The following is a 9,664-nucleotide window of genomic DNA, read 5'->3' as shown; positions in this document are numbered from 1 at the left end:
TTCCGGGCATTTCGCCCGAAGAATCACAGATCGACCCGGCGGTCAAGTAGCTCGTTAGCCATTTGAAGAGCTTTAGTTGACCTACTCACAATCACAAACAGAGGCACGCCATAGAAGAGAGGGTGAGCCGTGAGCAATGGTTGGAGACGAGGGAAAGACGGTAAAAGGCGGCGTCGAAGATTCGAAGCCAACCTTTGATTGGCTCTTGCCGAGCTTCTCGCTGAGTTTGGAAGAGGTACATGATCATGATTTATGTTGTGTTCCTATTTCACCAAGCATGTAACGTTCTTTTGGAAATTTGCTGCCATCTTGATGGAAGCTCCCTGCAATGGTCATGAAGGGAAAAACCACCTTTTGGAAACTTTTAGACAGCAGATTTTAATTGCCATTACGCAGTCAAATTGTAATGAAAAAGCATTGTCATAACCCTTCTGTGCATCTACATTGCCATCGGAGCGCTGGAATTTGTTTGGTCAATTTTGAGGAAAAAAATAAAGTGCCCAAAAAGTTCCAAACCTATTGCATTGATATCAATTTAATCCTAAATTTTTCAATTGGATCAATTTAGTTTTAAATTACTGACATGGACTCCAGCAATCTTATGTGACATGACCGTCGTCCATATCGGTGATTTGCGATCAAAATTAACCGGATGGACTAAGTTCGTATCATTGCAAAATGTTCGGGACTAAATTGATCCAATTGAAAGGTTTATGATTGAATTGGTACAATGCAATAGGCTTATGACTTATTTTATACTTTTCTGTCAATTTTTTATGGTATCGCATATTATTGTGTTAGTTAATCTGTCTGATTTTTAAGTTGTGTGTTGATAGACCAATGAGAAGGCCAGTGACAAAGTTTTGGGAAGAGACCAAACGCGGAACGAACTAGAACCTTTGGTAAGTATATGATTTGCGCAATGAGTATATTCAGTCGATCCTTGATTTCTGGGGAAAAAAAATGTTTAAATCATTATGCGTTCCCCTTGGCCCGTGTAGGACGGATTTAAATTGATGAAAGTCGTCGACCCGTGCAAAGCCCCGCGCACGTGGGGCACCACTTCGTACGACCAGGTTACCGAGGAAGAGACGGCGGCGGCCTATGTGTACAAGATGGACAAGCCGTGGCTGACGGCAGACGAGGTGAGGGTGGAGATCCGGCGGGGCCGTGCCTTGCGGTTGATCGGATGAGGGGACGAGACCGTCAAGGTGAAGCTGCGGAGGAACATCTAGATGAGGCTGAGAGAGGCCACGGCTTCTCTGAGCGCGGACGGGTGCTCACCGTCGTGATCCCGAAGAGGCACCAGCCTCGGAAGTGGCGCGAGTGCGCGGACTTGGTGTTTATGTGGTTCAAAACGGTCCGCGTTGGGGTTTCTAGTTAAATTGGTTTTAGCAAAGTGTCATATAGTAGCATGGCTAAAGTGTTCGAACTATTCCTCTCCTCGATGTTGTCCGAACTTTTTTTTCCCAAATAAATACTGTCTTGAATCGGTTTAACATGATGATTTCATTATTAATGACGTCCATTATATCATCGTTTGTTTGTAAACTTTGGACGCCAAATCCAGAGTAAGGCGCCTTACCGCCTGGTCTCTGAGGAAGAGACGGCGACGGACTATGTGTACAAGGTGGGCGGGCAAGGGCCGGAGGAGGAGGTGAGGGTGGAGATCAGGTGGGGACGGGCCATGCGAGAGTGATCAGCCGAAGAGATATTCCGACGGCCAAGATGAGGTTCCTAAGGCGAGGGTGAGTGGGGCCTATGTAGCATCGACACGATACGAAACGGGACATGACACAAGACACGTTACATATAAATATATATATATATATATATAATTCCAACACGTTGAGATACGTTATATATTACATTTATATTTTTATACGTACATGATAAATTATCATTTTTATGGTTCTACAAATAAATAAACAATTAAAAAAAGAGTCCTAGAATGAATTTATACTAAAAACAATGAACCACCATTTGTTAATATCAACATTTCGAATTGAAAAATTCAACTGCATTTCGTTCCAATGATCATAAATCTTGGAGACAAAAAAAAAAAAAAACAAGCAATCCACGATAATCACCTTTTTGTTCTTATTTTTTGATTTTCTTAAATATTACAAAGGGGTGTGGGCCAATCATGCCCCGACCCGGCGTGGGCCGGCACGGCCTTGTGGCCAACTCTAGCTACACACGTAGTAATTGAATATGAATATGAGCACGTAATTCAGCCATGAGTCTCGTTGAACGACTGGCATTCACATTTATCCTGCGGTTGTTTGTTGTGAATGAGTCTTAGCTTCCGTTTATTTCACTGAAAACGTCTTGTCAGTAGAAAATATTCTTTGGAAATCAGATATAGAAAGCATTTCTCTAATGTTTATTTGTGCTGAAAACAAGTGGAAGAAAAATTGATTTTACAAGTATTTGGTAATAAGTGAAAACACTAAAGGTAGCTTATAACGTGATTTTCATCCGCAATTGGCTAGATTGGCTATATTGAAAAATTATCAAAACGTTAAAGGATTAAAAAGAATGGCTATATTGAAAAATTATCAAAGAAGGATTAAATTGCAAAGAGAAAGTTTAAGGTTGAATTGGGGACTATATGAGAGGATTACGATCTTTTGGATAGCTATCCCTCCATTCAAATGTTCAAAGTTATGAGGGATCAATTTCTTGCAAATCATTTGTCAAGTTTAAGAATCTTTACAACCCCTCTGTCAAGGCAAATGCAGTCAACAAACCAATAACTTTACACGTCTCTTTCCAAGCAATTTCTTAATGCTGATATGATTTCGACATAGAAAAATACCGTTATGTTAAAACATTTAAATATTACACTACGACTTCTTTATAAATTTGAACTTTTAAGTCGGTTTATCCGTGATCTCGCGAAATTTTGATACTATACCATTATAGAAAATCTTAAATTCAAATATTTCTAAGCCCTTGTTTTCGATAATATGCGTGAACATAGTTTTAGAACATTCAATTATATCCATCTAATTAATTAAACTTTCAAAATAATTAACAGTGATCCGGAAAGGTTTTACTTTTTCCACTTCAAAGGCCTGGTCTGGAGAAAAAAATATTACTTTGAATCACATCACCGGGCAACCTCCTGGGAAAAACCATTGCCGGCCACCGAAAGTGCAAACGATGACGCGACAATGCTCTTTCGTCGTCTTTCTTGATCTCTTTTCGTGACCTTTCACCTTTCTCTCTCCTCACTCTGTCAGTCAGACGAAACCTTACCGGTTCTATATGGATTGACAAGCTCATCTGGATCTAGAGGTGGTCATTTGACCGGACATGTCGGCTAATCCGGCGGACGTAGCTAAGGGAGAAGTGAGAAAGATGGGGGAAATGACTCTCGATTTTCGATTTTTTCAAAATGAAAATCATTTTTTTTCCAGTTTTAGAAAGACATTTTCCGTTGGTCAGAAAATATTTTCTTTGATCACATATTTTTAGTCCCCAAATGCTAGAAATTGGAGAAAAAGAAAAACTTTTTCTGTGAAACAAACGGAACCTAAGAAGAGGCGAAAAGCCTCCGCCCAACAGGATACTTTCCGAATAAGTTTTGAAGAGCAATGTCATCAATGAAAATTGATTGGATGAACTCAATTGGAAAGAAAACAGTTGACCACCGGCCGAGACCCGACATTCTCGGCGAGCCACAGAAGAGGGCCTACAAGCCCTCACCGACAACTATCGTTTAGTGGCCGAGTAGAGCTCACCGCCCTTGCCCAATTGCTGGTGAGGGCCGGCAACCTTGGCCAACTGCCGGGGAGGTCTGGTAAGTCCTCGCCAAGTGGCCGGCGGAGGACGCCCGAGGACACTAGGCCCCGGCCAATGGCAAGTGACCTCTTACCGGTCTTTACAATAGAGAAAAAGAAAAGACAAAAGAATAATAATAAAAAATTCACATCAGCACCATTAGTGTCGCGTAGGACGATCGAGGAACGGTCGAAGTCCATGTCATCAATTCTTAATTGAAATTAGCCGGATGAACTCAATTAACAAAATATGAAAATGTTTAGGATTGAATCGACACAATAATTTTAAGATTTTTTTTTTGGACAATTTTCCCAATCATTTATATAAGAAGTCCACAACATTTATATAAGAAGTCCACAACGGCCTGTCAAACTAAGTCAAGTCATCTACTCGGGCTCAACGACTGTCGTTCACTATCAGCCGCCTTTTTGAGAAGGGCCCGTCTATTTCACAAGAGGGAAGCATTTCGTCCGAGAAGCACAAATCCACAAGGCGAGCAAGCGCTTCATCGGCTACCCTAAAAAGAATCGAGTTCCCCATCGCCATTTCACTGCGAGACGCAAGGGTTCCATTGGCACCCCCGCTCGATAATGCCGAATCCCGAAGTGAGTTGGGGACGACGTTGTTGACACAAAAAAAAAATGACTAATATATATATATATACATTTGACAAGTGACGGACTTAGTCGATAGTAGCATAGTTCAATGAAAGACAAAAGTCATCGATGGGAGAAACGGTCACAACTCGCCAAGCAAGTTATCGGTAGCAAACAACAATTGTTGATGAGAATCTTCACTGGAATGAAGTTATCAATACCTATAGATAAGTAAAAAAAAAAAAGTGTTACTAGATAATAGAAAATTACAGAAAATGTAACTTTTTGTAACGGAAGATATGATTAGCAAGTTATTTGTCCAAAAATAGGATAAGGAATTTATTTTTTAAAATTCAATAATCGTTTGTAATCATTGGTACTGAGCTTTAAAAAGGATATTGTACTCTTTGTTATGGACCTCTCAATCAATCACAATCATATATATATATATATATATATATATATATATATATATATATATATATATATAATGCATTTTTTTATTTCCTTCAATTTACATGCCTAGACACGATTATCTTATCATTTACCTTTATGTCCAAAATCAACAAAAGACCCTTCACAACCTTTGTTAGTTCACTTATAAGTCCATTCACATTTTGAAAGGTTTTTCGTCAGTAATTTTGTGTGCTCAAGGTGGATGGGCCATGACCAGAGGAGGATGTGAGGATGAAGATCAGGTGGGGATGGACCTTGCTGGTGATAATCGGAAGGGATGCTCTAACAACCAAGGCAAGGTTGTCGAAGCCATCGTTGGTAGCGGGCGAGGGTCGCGGGCCTCCTCCGTAACAAGCAACCCTTCCCGAATTATGGAAAAAAAAATGAAAAGTATTTAAAAGAATGACAAATCATGAATGAGTCGACTAAACAAATAATCATGATAACCTAAATGGGTTGTAATGGGTTGAAAGACAAATCTATTTACGACCACATTCAATTAGGCTTACAAATCAAGCCCATTGACAATCGGTTTATTAGAACTTTTATTTTTCATCGAATCATTTATTAGAACTTGACTAAGCCATTCATAACTCATCTCATTGAATATGAATTGAAAGTGGGTTTTCAACCCATTTTGACACATTTGCCAGCCGCGGGTAGGGGTCTCCAATTTTCGATGTGGTCGGCTGGCTTATTTTAAATGTCCACGGTGTTTTAGTAATATAATTTTTTAAAAAAATTATAAGAAACGAGTTTCATATATTGTATTAAATAAGAAAGTGTGTTAGCAATATGTGTTGAATAGGGTATGGGTCAAAAAATTTACATTGCAATAAATGGATCATAATCGAATTATACAAATCAATTTGGATCGTACTATTTATGACTTGATTTCACTCATTCGAGGGTTTGAATATTCAATGTTATACTTAATCAGTTTCTTTTTCCACCATCTTTGGTACCCCGTTCAAGTCTCTTTCTAGCCCCACTTTGAAGCCAAACCCACAACGTCAACATCACCACGTCACTTCCTGGTAATTCTTCCGACCAAAGTAACTTCCTTGGGAATTCTTCCGACCAAAGTAACTTCCTTGGAAATTCCATTGCCGAACCCACATTGATTGTGAAACTAAGCCGCTCCCATTCGGCCGACGCCCTCGTTCATTTTAAAAGAGGGGAAGCACTTCGGGCATTTCGTCGGAGGATCACAGATCTACCGGGCGATCGAGTAGCTCGTTAGCCATTTCTGGAGCTTTAGTTGACCTACTCACAAACAGAGGCACGCCGTAGAAGAGAGGGTGAGCCAGAAGCGATGGCCGGACACAAGGGAAAGAAGGTGAAAGAGGTCGTCGAGGATCCGGAGCCAACCATGGATCAGTTCGTAAAGGTACAGGATCATGCTTCATGTTGGATACGCATTTCACCAAGCATGTAGATAGAAGCTCACTGCAATGGTCATGGAGGAAAAAACCAGCTTTTGGAAACTTAGACAGCAGATTTTAATTGCCCTTATGCAGTCAAATTGTAATGAAAAAGCGTTAATATTTAATATATTTTTTAAAAAATTTACTTAAAAATATCGATTTTTTTTGTTTGCTTCCCTTTAGGCGGCGACCCCCGCTGGATTAGGGCCGGCAGGGATCGCCAGCCCCTGGGCAAGGGCCGGCGGCATCGCCGGCCCTTGGCCAAGAGCCAGCGGGTCCTTGGGCAAGGGCCGCGAAATTGGCCCTTGTAAGGTATTTCTGTCACTCGTTCGGCCGACATCGAAGACATAGCCCTAAATCTCATTCGGCCAACAGCGGTCGCCATGGCTAGATCTGGCCACGGTGAGGGCGGGCAATGGTCGCGACGCCCTTGCCCGTGGCCTACAAGGGCGAGGGTCGCGACCCCTCGCCATCGGCCGTAAGGGATTCGCGGCCCTCGCTGAGGGACCCGCGGGGGTCGCCGGCCCATCGGCTCTAGCCCAGGGGCTGGCGACCCTCGCCGCTTCTTGCCTAGGGGCCGGCGACCCCTATGGGAAGAGACCAAACGCGGAACAAACTAGGAAATTTGGTAAGTACATGATTTGCGCAATGAGAATATTCAGTCTATCCCTGATTTCTGCGAAGAAAAAAATATATTCAAATCATTATCCGTTTCTCTTGTCCCGTGTAGGGCGAGGCTCAAAGTATGAAATTCGTTGACCCTTGCGAAGTACCGCGCATGTGGGGCACCACGTCGTACGACCTGGTCACCGAGGAAGAGGCGGCGGAGGCCTATGTGTACAAAATGGACAAGCCGCGGCTGACGGCGGATGAGGTGAGGGTGGAGATCCGGCAGGGTTGTGCCTTGTGGTTGATTGGCCGTGGGGACGAGCCTGTCAAGGTGAAGTTGCAGAGGAACAGCGAGATGAGGGTGAGAGAGGCCACGGCTTCTCTAAGCGAGGACGGGGTGCTCACCGTCGTGATCCCGAAGAGGCACCGGCCTCGGAAGTGGTACGAGTACGCGGACTTGGTGTTTATATGGTTCGAAACGATCCGCGTTGAGGTTTCTAGTTAAATTGGTTTTAGCAATGTGTCATATAGCAGCATGGTTAAAGTGTTCGAACGATTCATCTGCTTTGTGGTATCCGGACTTCTGTTTTCCCAAATAAGTACTGTCTTGAATCGGTTTAACGTGATAATTTCACTATTAATGACGTTGGTGTTTGTGATTATTGTGCCGTTATATCATCGTTTGTCGTAAACTTTGGACGCCAAATCCAGAGTAAGGCGCCTTACCGCTTGGTCTCTGAGGAAGAGACGGCGACGGACTATGTGAACAAGATGGGCGGGCCAAGGCCAGAGGAGGAGGTGGGGGTGGAGATCAGGTGAGGACGGGCCATGCGAGAGTGATCGGCCGAAGGGATATTCCAATGGCCAAGATGAGGTTCCTAAGGTGAGGGTGAGTGGGGCCTATGTAGCATCGACACGACACGAGATATGAGACACGGCATGATGACACGTGATTTCTAAAACAATATATATATATATATATATATATATATATATATATAATTCCAACACGTTAGGATACGTTATATATTAAATCTATATTTTTTATACATACATGATAAATTATCATTTTAATGGTTCTACAAATAAATAAATAATAAAAAAAAAAGATCCCTAGAATGAATTTATACTAAAAACAATTATCCACCGTTTGTTAATATCAACATTTCAAATTGAAAAATTCAACTACATTTCGTTCCAATGATCATAAATATTGGAGACCGAAAAAAAAAAAACAAGCAATCCACGATAATCACCTTTTTGTTCTTATTTTCTTATTTTTTTAAATATTACAAAGGGGTGTGGGCCAATCATGCCCCGACCCGGTGTGGGCCGGCATGGCCTTGTGGCCAACTCTAGCTACACACGTAATAATTGAATATGAATATGAGCACGTAATTCGGCCATTAGTCTCGTTGAACGACTGGCATTCACATTTATCCTGCGGTTATTTGTTGTGAATGAGTCCTAGCTTCCGTTTATTTCACTGAAAACGTCTTGTCGCTAGAAAATATTCTTTGGAAATCAGATATAGAAAGCATTTCTCTGATGTTTATTTGTGCTGAAAACAAGTGGAAGAAAAATTGATTTTACAACTATTTGGTAATAAGTGAAAACACTAAAGGTAGCTTATAACGTGATTTTCATCCGCAATCGGCTAGATTGGCTATATTGAAAAATTATCTAAACGTTAAGGATTAAACTGGCCAAATTAGAAAGTTTAAGGTTGAATTGGCGGCTATATGATAGGATTATGATCTTTTGGATAGCTATCCCTCCATTCAAATGTTCAAAGCTACGCGCAACATAGCAAGAGTCGCGATCAATTTCTTGCAAATCATTTGTCAAGTTTAAGAATCTATATAACCCCTCTGTCAAGGCAAATGCAGTCAACAAACCAATAACTTTACACGTCTCTTTCCAAGCAATTTCTTAATGCTGATATGATTTCGACATAAAAAAATACCGTTATGTTAAAATATTTAAATATTAAACTACGGCTTCTTTATAAATTTGAATTTTTAAGTCGGTTTATCCATGATCTCGCAAAATTTTGATATTATACTATTATAGAAAGTCTTAAACTCAAATATTTCTAAGCCCTTGTTTTTGATAATATGCGTGAACATAGTTTTAGAACATTCAATTATATCCGTCTAATTAATTAAACTTTCAAAATAATTAACAGTGATCCGGAAAGGTTTTACTTTTTCCACTTCAAAGGCCTGCTCTTTTGTCATCTTTGTTGATCTCTTTTCATCACCTTTCACCTTTCTCTCTCCTCTCTCTGTCAATCAGACGAAACCTTACCAGCTCTATATGGATTGACAAGCTCATCTGGATCTAGAGGTGGTCATTTGACCGGACATGTCGGCTAATCCGGCGGACGTAGCTAAGGGAGAAGTGAGAAACATGGGGGAAATGATTTTCGATTTTTTCAAAATGAAAATCATTTTTTTTTTTTCCAGTTTTAGAAAGACATTTTCCGTTGGTCAGAAAATATTTTCTTTGATCACATATTTTTATTCCCCAAATGCTAGAAATTGGAGAAAAAGAAAAACTTTTTCTGTGAAACAAACGGAACCTAAGAAGAGGTAAAAAGCCTCTGCCCAACGGGATAATTTCCAGATAAGTTTTGAGGAGCAATGTCATCAGTGAAAATTGACCGGATGAATTCAATTGGAAAGAAAACAGTTGGCCACCGGCCAAGGCCCGACATTCTCAGCAGGCCACCAGGCGAGGGCCTACGAGCCCTCGCCGACAACTATCTTTTAGTGGCCACGTAGA

General features: G+C 41.1%; 1 long non-coding RNA gene across 1 annotated transcript; it reads left to right on the top strand.

The window, feature by feature from the left end:
* Window positions 1-1,029: 1,029 nt before the first annotated feature.
* On the top strand, window positions 1,030-7,549 carry LOC125315562. The gene is made up of 2 exons (XR_007198737.1): window positions 1,030-1,211; window positions 7,209-7,549. It is a non-coding gene; the product is annotated as an uncharacterized LOC125315562 (long non-coding RNA).
* Window positions 7,550-9,664: the final 2,115 nt, after the last annotated feature.

The sequence above is a fragment of the Rhodamnia argentea genome, chromosome 6, assembly GCF_020921035.1.
Source record: "Rhodamnia argentea isolate NSW1041297 chromosome 6, ASM2092103v1, whole genome shotgun sequence".
Lineage (NCBI taxonomy): Eukaryota > Viridiplantae > Streptophyta > Magnoliopsida > Myrtales > Myrtaceae > Rhodamnia > Rhodamnia argentea.
Note: the sequence above shows the minus strand (reverse complement) of the source record. Positions and strands in the feature narration are given on the sequence as shown.